Here is a 13,408-nt window from a genome sequence, read left to right as displayed (position 1 = left end):
GATCACAAAATTTGTATGTGTGCTAGAGCTACTAGTCCTTGGAAAGTCATCATCCATGGTCACGTGTTTCTCACATGCTCTCTACTTTGGTCTCATATATATAAAACATGTTGGGAATAGTTTGACCTAACACTTGCAAATCAAAAAGATATATTTTTCTCAAGTGCAACCGCCACATCTATCAAGGTGATCTCAAAAACAAGCCTCAACAAGCCAAAGGACTAGATCCCTGAACTGAAGATGCTTTAAGTCCTTAGGTAGTTGAGTCTTTGTTTCTTTGTTCTATAAATTGTAAACCTACTCTTCTCTTTTAAGAAGCTGTTTGTAGGTGCTTGAATTCCAAGGGGATTGCTTGTAAGAAGGTTATCTTTACAAGTTTTGAGAGGTACACTAGGCTAGAGTTAGTCTAGGTGTATTAGTTTAAATCCTCAGAAGGTGTTTTTGGACTGTTCACCCACTTAACCTTTTGAGTGATACATTTGTCTGAGTGAAGGCAAGGTGTATTAGTTTGCTTGGCTAGAGGTAGTCGCGAACTGCTTACAAATAGAACATTTGTAAGGGAGAGGAATTAAGAGTTTAATTCCTAGGTTGCAATAGGTTGTAACTTGAACATTGCTCAGTTTAGTGAAGTTGGAAATCCTACTAGGGTAGGTCGTGGTTTTTAATCCCTTGAGCAAGGAGTTTTTCACGTAAATATCTTGCTTTATTTACTTTCCATTATTATCTGTGAAAACAGCTTAGGGACCAGGTCCCTTAAGCTGTTTTGGTGAACCTTCAGGTGGTGAACACTAAAAGGGTGGACTCATAGGTTCTATCACTAATACATGATAAATTATGGGAGATCTAAATAACTAATATATGAATAACAAATATCAGCATTACTAACCAGCAACCAAACGACCCCTTATTAGTGATACCTGCACAACCAGATTGTAGAATTAATGTGTTACAATCTTCTATAGATATTTCTTTTCTCTGTAAATCAAGAAGCCACCTCGAACTTGTATGAATAAAACAAAGTTAAGGAGTCTTCCGAGAAGAAAGAAAGGGAACGTCTCCAGATCTCCTTTAAAATATAATACTACTAGTAGGAAAAAGGATGACACCAGTGTGTCTTTCCACTTGCTTTCACTGCAAATTGATAAGGGGAAACAAATAATTATATCATATTCATGCTTCACGTGTAAAAGGAATCTCTGTGCATGATTTCTTTCAATTTATGGTCAAATAAAATGAGTGTTAAACGTTTGGAAAACATTAAAATACCACATGGAATAAAAAAAGAATACTCTCTTGTATTGACCAAGAGACGCATTTTCCAAGAGAAAAGGCATAACAACAAGCATTTGTATCATATAGAGTGAGTAACTAGCAAACTGCTATACAGATTCCAAACATTTTCTTAGCTTGCGCTCTAGTTTAGAAAGTAATGATTGCAGAGAAGAGATTGTACTTCCTTATCCTGCTCATCATTTATCTCCACCTTTTGTCATCCAGATTTGCTTCATCCCAGATTACGCGGTACCTAAATGCCAGTCGTTTGAATTCTTCTGCCGGACTTTCCACCTCCTGGATTAATAGGCCATATGATTTAGTATCAGCTTATATTGAATTTTCTCAGTGGACAGCTATCCTTCTAAGCCCAAATATTCTCTTTGCCTTCCATTGTGATTTTGCTGTCACAGAATGCTTTCTTAGTGTTGTCTTATTCCAAATATCAGCCTATGATTCGGACCAGTTCGCAGGTCTTCCCCAGTTAGTTTGGTCAGCTAACAGGAACCATCCAGTGAAAACCAATGCAACGTTGTAACTAGGCCAAGATGGCAACTTGGTCTTGGTAGATTTTGACGGCACTGTTGTTTGGTCCACTAATACAACTGGCAAATCTGTTTCTGGATTAAAATTGACAGAAATGGGGAATCTTGTGCTCTTTGATGAGATTAATCGCACAATTTGGCAATCTTTTGATCATCGTACGGATTCTTTGCTTCCAGGGCAGAAGTTGGTTTCCGGGCAAAAGCTCATAGCCAGTGTTTCTTCGTCCAATTGGAGTCAATGTTTGTTTTCTTTGACTATTCTCAATGGAAGCCTGGCAAGTTACATAGATTCTGACCCACCTCAATTTTACTACGCTTCAAATAGTACGATTAATAGTACTTATTACAGTTTTGATGGTCAAACCCTTACTGCACCGCAGTACTCTCCTTCATCAGCGGCTCAACTCATGAAGCTTGAGCCTGATGGACATTTACCGCTATACCAATGGGACGTATTTAAATGGAAAGAGATATCTGACATTTTGACGCCGTCTGGGGGGAACTGTGGGTATCCAATGGTGTGTGGAAGATATAGCATTTGTTCAACTAACGAGCAATGCAGTTGTCCGCAAGAAGGAAATTTCTTCAGGCTATTTTCTGAGAGGAAACCATATCTTGGATGTTCACAGCTGACATCCATTTACTGCAACTCTTCGCAGTGTCATAGTTTCATAGAGCTCAAGAATACCACATATTTTGATTCTTTTGATCTCAATCCTGAACTAAGTTCGAGCATATTATGGTTTAAGGGGAAAAAGTTGGAAGATTGCAAAAGGGCCTAATTAACTGTTCTTGCCAAGCTTTTGTATGGGCTGTGAGGGCAATAAAATACTTTTTATTCCTGAATGAAGTCTTCTCACTCATAGACAACGAGGAAGTAAGAGACACAACAGTATTTCTTAAGGTGCAGAATTCCTCAAAAGCACAGAATCAGTCTCCAACCATTTCTGGAGGAAAAAAGTCAAGACCTCACATAGTGATACTATGATCTACTCTTGCAGCTTTATTTGTGATAATTTCAAGTATCACTATTTGCTTTGTTATTTTCAAAAATAGGACATACAAGTCGAGCAAGGCTGGGTATTTACTAGATCTAGAACAAACGTTACCTGGAACGCTAAGTCGATTCTCTTACAATGACTTAAAAATAATTACAGAAGATTTCAGCAGAAAGCTCGGGGAAGTAGGATTTGGCTCTGTATATGAAGGAACACTAAGTAATGGCACCAAAATAGCAGTGAAGCATCTGGATGGTCTAGGTCATGTGATGGAATCATTCTTAACAGAAGTAAAGGTAGTCGCTGGCATTCACCACATCAATTTGGTAAAACTCATTGGATTTTGTGTAGAAAAGAGCCACAGGCTTCTGATATATGAGCACATGGTAAATGGATCATTGGATAGGTGGATTTCTCATAAAAATCAAGAAAATGTTCTTACATGGCATACAAGGCGAAGGATAATATCAGATATTGCCAAAGGGGTTAGCTTATCTTCATGATGATTGCAGCCAGAAGATACTTCATTTGGACATCAAACTGCAAAACATCCTTCTAGATCAAAATTTCAATGCTAAGATCTCTGATTTTGGGTTGTCAAAACTTATTGAGAAAGACAAAAGCAAAGTTGTAACTAGGATGAGAGGAACGCGGGGATATTTGGCCCCTGAATGGTTGAGGTCCGTAATCACTGAGAAAGTAGACGTGTATGCTTTTGGAATTGTCCTCTTGGAAGTTCTCTGTGGGCGGAAGAATTTGGTTTTGTCCCAGGCTGATGAAGATATCCATTTGCTAAGTGTTTTTGAACGAAAAGCAGAAAAAGAGCAACTAATGGATATTGTTGACAAAAACAACGAGGATACGCAGCTCCACAAAGAAGAGTGACAGAAATGATGCGCATTGCTGCGTGGTGTCTACAGGGAGATTACACCAAGAGGCCTTCCATGACATTGGTGGTTAAGGCACTGAAAGGCTTGGTGTCTGTTGAAACCAACTTAGATTACGATTTCACAAGCCTACCTGAAGTTGGGGCAGGCAACCAACAGAGGGAAGCCACTATCAGTTCAATATTGCCTTCAATATTATCCGGACCAAGGTGAACAATAAGATTAAGAGTTGTGAGTTTTTTTTTTTTTTCCTTCTTTTGTGAAGAATGGAGGAATGCGTCTGTCTGTCTTTGTCTTTCGATGCTTCATCACCATATTCATCTATCTCTTGTACGTACTGTTTCCCAAAATTTATTCCCTCAGCTTAGGCTTTGTAAGCATTGAAGTTTGGCTAACAGGTAAACTATATATGGCATATTGTTAAAGGAAAACTAAAGTAGCTTTAATAGGTAACCAACTAACTTTTGGGGAAAAGCAGAGCTGGATAGAATTTTCTTTTCTAATTTGCATCTTGTGTTTAAGTACATCTTCATATGCAGCACATTTTATATTTCTAAGAGTAAGGGGTCTACTTATTCTCTTAGCAACAGCAAAAACTGCAGAAAAACATCTTAGTTGGCATATCGTTACAGATTCAAACATGACTTCACATGCGCTCGGACCAAAGAAAAACGCAATGAGACAATCAGACAACGATAAAAAAAAAAAAAAAAAAAAAAAAAAAAAAACAGACTGACAGATAGATGAATGAGAGCTAGGAAAATTAAAATAAAATTAAAAAAAAAAAAAACGCATCAGCAGCGCAGGCGGATTTAATTCTTCAAAACAGAGGAGGCAATCCATTCAGCTGTTCAGAATGAAATGGCTCATGCAACTCAGTAAGTTAATTAGACTGCAACCAAAGCAACATTTCACTAGTAGACAACGGGTTCTACTTTTCTATATTATGTTTCTGAAATAGTATCGATATAATAAGGAATTATGAAAAATCATCCATTTGTGAAGAATTCCAGGGCATATTCACGCATTTCAACTCCAGAATTCTTCAATCTTTCTAGACCTCATATGCCGGGGGATCATCCTTTCCCTTGTCAAGTAATTGTGAGAGAGCCGATTTTTATTTTATTTTATAAAAATATCACTTAGATAGTTCTAATTATCTTCTGATGTTGGAACTTAAAAGTCCTTGACAATTCTTGTAACTGTGCTGTCACCATAGGCGTAGATATTCTTGTTTTGTGGATGCAAGCACGAAAGAACCAAACCTAAAACTAAACTTGACTGCAGCATCTTTGTGCAACTTTCTTACATACCAACTTTGAGTTAATTATTTTTTGATGGCTTGCAGTTGTCATGTCACCCTTGTTGTACAATTTGTCATCCACATGAATAACATCTCATTACTATTTTTTTTTTTCCTTGATGTGATCTCTTATCCATTGTATTCATAAGCAAATTCTAGTAAAATTGTCGATGTAAAATATATTAAAACGAAAGAACATGGACAAAGCAATGGGCACACCATTCTCAAAGATGAGTTGGTCTTTGAACTCTTATGACTTACCAGATCGAAATTGCTAACTTTTTTCGACAATTTTGTCAGTGAACTGTTTAAAACAATAGTAAAGCTATCATGTCGAAGTCAATTAGTACAAGCCGAATGATAATTATATCTGTCTTGCATATTACAATGAACATATATAATACTCTTTTACCAAATGTAACATTAATATATACTCATAAAACATGTCCATATTCATTGGATATTTAAACCTTCTATATGCCAAGAAGGTATAGATAAATATTTGTCCCAATGCTAAGATTCTTTTTTCTTTCTCTTTTAGATGTTTGGACAATTGAATTTATCTCATTTAGCCAGTTACTATACTTTTTGCTTCTTGAGTACACTTATCGTCTAAAGATGCTTTCAGAACAAGACCATTCTCCATAATTTTCCCGAATCTAACCCCTGTTGCCAACAAGAGGCACTCAACAACACTTTCAATGATGCAAATACCTTATTGACACCAAGAAGATAACAAAAAAATATATCAAAGCTCAATAAATTGGACTAGGTCGAGTAGCTTCAACCACAAATATAGTGGCACAAGATTGAGACAATTCAACGTATTGGATTACACTTCCTAGGGGGTATAGTATTTCAAAATATGACATTGCTTTTGTACGCATAGATGTAACACACTTACATTTATAGAACTTTTTCAAATATTTATGTTTGAGCGGCATAAAACTCAAATACTCCATCCTTCGAATGTAAGTGTCTTAGTTTGACGAGACACGGAATTTAAGAAAATAAGGAAGACTTTTGAATCTTATGGCCTTAATTCAAATATGTGTGTAATGTGCCAAAATACCCTTTGAATCCGGTACAAATTGCACTAAGTTTTGATAAGTGGATGGAGAGCTTGATCACTTCTCCACCCCTCTTAATGAGAAAAAGGAGCATGTATATATTGAACAGACTTTGCACGAATAATTTGAAGAAAACTATCATATAATTCATGGACATTGGAGAAGAAATTTACACAGCAGCAAACAAGCTGCAATTGTAGCAATACGAGGAATTGGCAAAACTACCCTCACCTTGGGCTTGATAGTACTGAAGGAAGTAAAGGAGTTGAATCTGCATGAGCAATATTTGGTAGTTTACTCACCATTTGTGGCTTAAGGAAACTGTAGTCTAGATTCGCTTCAACTTCCAAAGTACCCTCCATGGCCTTGACCACCATTGACATGGATGGCCTTTTTGTGTAGTCACCTCGTAAACACCAGGCAGCAATCTGCATCGTCTTTATTACCTTTCCTTTGTAAAACTGCATATCTTCACTGTGCTTATCAATAATATCCTCCAATTGCCCTTCCTCTGCCTTTTTCCTGAATAAGTTCAACATTACTCTTTGGTCTTCTGACTCGGATGCCTCAAAATGTCTTCTTCCACTCAAAATTTCCAAGATCACGATGCCAAAGCTGTAGACATCTACCTTTTCTGTTATAACTCCACTTGGCCATTCAGGAGCCAAATAACCAGGAGTGCCTCTCATTGTGGTCATAACTTGGCTCTGATTTGGATCAATTAGCTTTGAAAGCCCAAAGTCAGAGAGTTTAGCGTTGTGCTTCTCATCTAGGAGTATGTTTGGGGGCTTAATATCCAAATACAGAATCTTTTGCCTGCAATCTTCATGAAGGTAAGCTAATCCTTTGGCTACGTCTTGAATAATCTTCCTCCTGCAATTCCAATCAAGAGTTTGCTCTTGTTTCCTACGGTAGATCCATTTTTCTAGTGATCCATTGCTCATAAACTCGTAGATTAAAGCCTATGAGATTTCTCGGCGCAAAAGCCAATTAATTGCACCAAGTTTACATGATGTATGCTGCCAATAGTTTTAACCTCAGCTAGGAATGATTTTTTGACTTGTCCTATTTCATCAAGGCATTTCACTGCTATCTTTGTTCCATCTTCTAAGCACCCTTCAAAAACTGAGCCAAATCCTCCTTGACCAAGCTTCTTGGTGAAGTTCTCCGTTGCAGCCTGTAGATCATCGTAAGAAAATCTAGTGGGCATTCCGGGCAAGTGATCTAGATAATTCTCCTTGTCTTCATCGGCTTTTCTCTTCTTCTAGAATGTGAAAACTGCAATTCCGTTTATGATGCCTAAGATAGAAATTCCTACCGCAGAGCCCAGTACAGTGCCACTAACGCGCTTTTCCCCTTTCACAGCAGCTGATTCAGCTTCAACCTGTACTTTTATAAATGCATGGGAATTGTACCCTGTCCTGTCCTTCCTATTATTCATTAATAAGAAGATCTCAGATGGTAGGTAACACCCCACCTTGGAAGGGTTTAAACTACTATGAAGAAAAGCAGCTTTACAGGAACAGTTCGTCAAACATGCATCTTTACAGGTATTCATATCAGTGTTTCTAATATCTGCAGTAAAAGGAAATAGTCCACGTCTTTAAGTTCCAAAAATTTGTGGTCATTTAAATCATTACAAGTCAGCCTCGTGATCTCAGAGCAACCCAGATTACCCTACCTATCATCGATCTGTCTGAAATAGGTAGTTGAATTAGAGCTTGATTTGGGACAACTACACTGCCCCCTTGAGCAAATGCCGTATCTTCCACAAACCATGGGGTAATTGCACTCGCCATAGAAACCTGTCAGGAGATCATCCACCTCTTTCCACTGACTTTGCCACTCATACACTTTCAAGTGTCCATCAGACTCCAGTTTCATATATTGAGCAGACGATGTTGGAGAAATAGAAACCAGTGTTTGTCGATAGTTGATAGAATTTGAGAATAAAGATAAGCTTCCATTCAGATATATAACAAACATGGAGCCTTTACTCACATTAGAGCTACCAACAGACCTTGTAAATTCTGTTTTGGGGGGTATTTGACTCTATAAGAGCAATGAAACCATCATCGGCAGCATAGAAAGAAAACAAACCTCCCACACTCCAATTTGTTGTTGAAACACTTGCTGTTAATTTCTTCCCCGATACTAATTTCTGCCCTGGAACCAAAGAATCAGTTGGATGATCAAAAGATTGCCAAACAATTGCATTCTTGGAATTAAATAGAACAAGATTTCCCTCATCCAGTCAGCAGATTTTCCAGCAGTGTTTGTTGACCAAACCAAAGTACCATCAGCATCTCTGAGCACCAAGTCTCCTTCTGCTGTAAGCTGCAAAGTGGAATCCATCTTAACCGGACTGTTCCTGTTAGCAGACCAACAACTTGTCGAATTCCGATTTCCCAAGTAATTCCGGATCTATTATCGGTTTGCACAATGAAGATGGAAAAGAGGCGACTTTCACAGTTGCCACTACATTAGAAACCACAAGCATATTTTGGACCAAAAGTTCCTCTGAGTAGTACGGCCCTTACAAGTGAGCCATCACTGAAAGCCGTTGAATGGGGTGCATCATTATTGTTGATCCAAGTTGTAGAAAGATTTGCAGTTGGATAATCAAATTGCCGTTGGTTGGATATCAAATGAAAAGAACAACAAAGAATGAAGGAGAAAGGAAATATCCAGAATAAATCCATGAAGAACAATGGAAAGAAGGCAAAGTGCCTTTAGTTCAGCATGAGGGGAAAACAGATTGAACTTAAATGTAGTATCTTTGGTTGTTTGAAAGAGTCTAAGCTCAGTGCATTAAGCTATTAGGTACTTGCTTAATTGTCAGATGGTTTTCTTATGCAAAATGTAATATGATCAAGAAAGCAACAATCAAGTAGCTAGTTTTTACACGTTGGAGAACTAGAATAGGAACGCGTTGACTTTCTCCATCTCATCCATATTTCACCTCCTCTTGAGTTTTTTTTTTTTTTTTTTTTTTCTGAATTAATGACATTAAAACGCCCTTGTAATATGACTCAATTTCCTATACACCCCCTGTTTTTGTTAGAATCAAACACTTATACCCCCTATGAATCAATAAAAGCAAACCTCAAAGAGAAGAGTACAAGCAAAGGGCCGTACTTACCTTACTAATCCTAGTGAGGTACTATTCATAACTATGTATATTAAAGTATAATTTTTAAAAGATAAATTAATTTTTTTCAGATATTTATTTTTTGTGAAATTTCAAAAAAGGGTAAACATTTTTGTTAAATTTGTTTTTTGGTAATGAAAAGTTTTAGTTACCAAAGAAATTATGTACAGATAAAAGCTAGACTTTGGAAGAAGCCCCAAGTACCAGCACTCAAACAGGTAAACTTCCACCACTCTATAGCTAACAAAACCAGTTATGGTCTTAAGGTTAGTCTGTTAAATCTCTAGCTTTCTCTTCATGCTTCATCTGCAAACTGCTTCTTAAATGATCAGTCTTGTGAGTATCTCAAGGCTCGTTTGTTTCCTTTGGATAATATCCCTCTGGAAACACTAGCCAAATGGTGTCATTACTTTTGTTAGGATCGAAATAACAGGCAATCGTGCAGAAGCTAACAAAGAAACCTTGAACGACGATAAATCAGACACAAAGAAAAGTATACTAAAATATGCATAAAAATATGGATTGGCCAATTGCACTACATATGAGAAAACTAATATAAAAGAAAGCATAAGATCCTATTGATAGAAAAAGCACCGCCTAAATAAAACTTCGAAGCACTACATCATGGGGTATGTTATCGTTGTCATACGCTGAAAATGCATCTCAAATTGAGAGTCTTGCCTTTAAATAGAAAGGATACAGAATTACATCCCTAAAGATCAGCTATTCTATCCGTAGAGATCAGCCATTCTATCCCTAAGATCAGTTAAATTTGTTTTTTGGTAATGAAAAGTTTTAGTTACCAAAGAAATTATGTACAGATAAAACTAGACTTTGGAAGAAGCCCCAAGTACCAGCACTCAAACAGCTAAACTTCCCCCATGCCATAGCTAACAAAAACAGTTAAGGTCTTAACGATAGTCTGTTAAATCTCTAGCTTTATCTTCATGCTTCCTCTGCAAACTGCTTCTTAAATGGTCAGTCTTGTGAGTATCTCAGGGCTCGTTTGTTTGCTTTGGATAATATCCCTCTGGAAACACTCATTTTCAAAAAGTAGCTTAGTCCAGAATTTGAAAAGATTTATCTGCACCAAGCATTGAGAAAGAGAGTTGGCATGGATTTGACTGAATGTATGCAAAAAGGCCAAAATTTTGAACTTCAAATGTGAACAAATCTTGATTCCAGTTTGTTGCTGATATGCTGGATATCAGCTTCTCTCCAGGAACCAAAGAGTCTGTTGGATAATCAAAATCCGGCCAAATGGTGTCGTTACTTTTGTTGGGATCGAAATAACAGGCAATCGCGCGTACCTAACAAAGCAAAAACCTCAACGACCATAAATCGATACAAAGAAAGTATACTAAAATATGCATAAAAATATGGATTGGCCAATTGCACTACATATGAGAAAATTAATATAAAAGAAAGCATAAGATCCTATTGAGAGAAAAAGCACCCCCTAAATAAAACCCTCTAAAGGACTACATTGTCGGTGTATTTGTGTTGTGTATGGAATGATCTTCTATTTATAGAAGTCCAAAATGTCTCTTCCCAGATATAGGAGAGTCCTTTTCTACCTAGAAAATCTTTTCCGCTAAAAAAAAAAAAATCTTTTCAAGAAAAAAACATGGGAATTGTGGAATGTAGAACCCAAACAAGCGTAGAATTCTCAGTACAAACCTAACAACTTTTTCCAAAGAGGACAAGATTCCCATATCTGTCAAGTTGAAGCATGAAATTTAACAATCTTTCCACTTGTGTTTGTATTTCAAATCAAATTCCCAAGGATCTGTTTGAGTGAAATGGGAATCAACTCTCCAAAAGGCAGTCCAAAAACCAAACATAAGCTGCCAAAACAAAGAAAATTGTGGCCATGCCTTCTGGCTTTCCAGTCAAACCTGGCAACAAGTCCAGCCAAAGCAAGTACCCTTTTTTCCTAAAAGAAAATGTTAAGTTTGGGAATGATCACAAGCATTAAAAGTATGCAACAACTTGGTACTCTAAAGGTTTTAATTATATTGGATTCACAAATGACATTTAATTTATATTAAAACCGTTGATTAATTTCAAGAAAAAAGAGAGAATCATTTGAATGAATGGTCTAACAATTTTAGATTTTAAACTACGAGGGGAAGTGTCAGATCATGAGGCCAAAATTTTAATTGATTTCGCCACATAATCTTATGAAATAGCCAATAGTCCCTTTTTCAAGAGTCCGGAACAGAAATGACCCCAAAAAAGACCTTTTGAACCAAAATACCCCAACAAAAAAAAATATAAAAGACTTTTTAAATAAGAGATTAATTTATCACATGAAAGACTTAACTGTAACGGTTACGTATTAAGTTCGTTAACGCAAAGAAAATACCGTATTATAGAACCCAATAAAAAAAAATGGCAAACTTTTATTTTTGCAACACTTAGCTTTTTTCATACTGACCAACGATTAGTTGTGTGTCAAGACTCCAAAACGTTAATATTTATAGAACCTGATATTTTTTTCTCCGTACAATAACGTAGAGCATTTCAACGCATCGATGATACGTAAATGTTCGGATCGTCATTTTAGGAGTTAAAAAAAAAAGTGCAGTTCAAGCAAGTTTTGTTTGAACTTAGATTTAAGTGTTCTATTTTTGTAAGGTTATTTTAGTCAACTTTATATGTCAAAAATTAGCCGCTTTATTTTGAAAATTGAAACCACAAAAGTGAATCGACATTCACAAATACATTGCCCCTTGATTTTTATATATTAAAATCTATTGCGTATCATCATATTATAAGTAAAGAAAACTAAAATCTTCAAGCCAATTTGAGGGAAAATTGAAATTGAATAAGATAACAAGTGTTTTCTTAAAAATCGGCTTGGCCAAACCGCCCCGCGGCAGTTTGTCTGCGTAGATCTCGAAAAAATACGCAAGATAAAAAAAAAATCGCGTAAAACGAACATCCTAGTGCAATGCTATGACCATCTAAAATTTGACCACTTTACAACTAGCTTTTCTCCCTATATTTTTTAGAATTAGATTTATATTCAAAATAATGTTATGTCTTGATTAAAAAATACCACGCTTAAATCAAAACCTTAAAAATAAAAACACTTAAACCTAAAGTTTTCAAACAAAAACTACTGGGCACCTTTAACCCCTAAAACGACGATCCGAACGTTTATGTATCCTTGATGTATTGAGCCTACATTATAATACACAGAAAAAAAATCAGGTTCTATATAAAATATTGACGCTTCGGAGTCTTGAACACGACTAATCGTTGGTCAAAGTATGGAAAAAAACACTAAGTGTTGCAAAGAAAAGATTTATTAAAATAAGATGTTGCGACCTTTTATAAAAAAACACCAAGTGTTCCTTAAGTGTGTTATTTTTTTAATGCATAACTTTATTTCAAATATGTTGCAAAAAAAAAAAATCGCGTAAATCGGACGTCCGAGCACAAAAAATCGCGTATATTCGAAACAAAGTTACGCTTTAAAAAAATGACACACTTAAATCTAAACCCTAAAAATAAAAAACTTTAAGCTAATGATAACAATTCTTCAAACAAAAATGACTTGCCTATGTATATAACACTTAAACCTAAAGTTTTCAAACAAAACTTACTTCTAAGACCTTTTCAACCCCTAAAAAATGACAATCCGAACGTTTACGTATTCTTGGTGTATTGAGCCTACATTATTATACGAAGAAAAAAATGTCAAATTCTATATAAAATATTGACGTTTCGAAGTCTTGACACACGACTAATCGTTGATCAAAGTATGGAAAAAAACACTAAGTGTTGCAAAAAATAAAGTTAGCCAATTTTTTTTTTTTTTGTATCAAGTTTCTATAACTCAAGAAAATACCGGTTATAGTTTTTTTTTTTAATGGGTTCTATAACGCATTTTATCGTTAAAGGACTTAACCGCGCGTTACGGTGCCAGTTGTTTAGCGCAGAATTCATCGCGCTAAAGGTACTTATGTCACCTTTTTTTTTTTTTTTTTATTTTTGCTGTTTTTTTAGCCATTTTGCTTTCCGATCTTTTTTCAAGCATATTTTTAAACATGAAACAATTAGTGGTTGGCATAAAGGAGGTTTAGCTTTTACGAATTAAATATCCTGCTCAACAATTAGTGGTTGGCATATGCTTGTCGTTTTCGATATTGGATTTACAGAAGACCTAAAAAG

General features: G+C 36.1%; 2 pseudogenes; one reads left to right on the top strand and one right to left on the bottom strand.

The window, feature by feature from the left end:
* The first annotated feature begins 1,375 nt into the window (after nt 1–1,375).
* Nucleotides 1,376–3,915, top strand: LOC132046101 (G-type lectin S-receptor-like serine/threonine-protein kinase SD2-5; annotated as a pseudogene).
* A 2,387-nt stretch (nt 3,916–6,302) lies between these two features.
* On the bottom strand, nt 6,303–8,777 carry LOC132046102 (G-type lectin S-receptor-like serine/threonine-protein kinase SD2-5; annotated as a pseudogene).
* Nucleotides 8,778–13,408: the final 4,631 nt, after the last annotated feature.

The sequence above is a fragment of the Lycium ferocissimum genome, unplaced genomic scaffold, assembly GCF_029784015.1.
Source record: "Lycium ferocissimum isolate CSIRO_LF1 unplaced genomic scaffold, AGI_CSIRO_Lferr_CH_V1 ctg9434, whole genome shotgun sequence".
NCBI lineage: Eukaryota > Viridiplantae > Streptophyta > Magnoliopsida > Solanales > Solanaceae > Lycium > Lycium ferocissimum.
The sequence above is the reverse complement of the archived record's forward strand: the minus strand, read 5'-3'. Positions and strand labels throughout refer to the sequence as shown.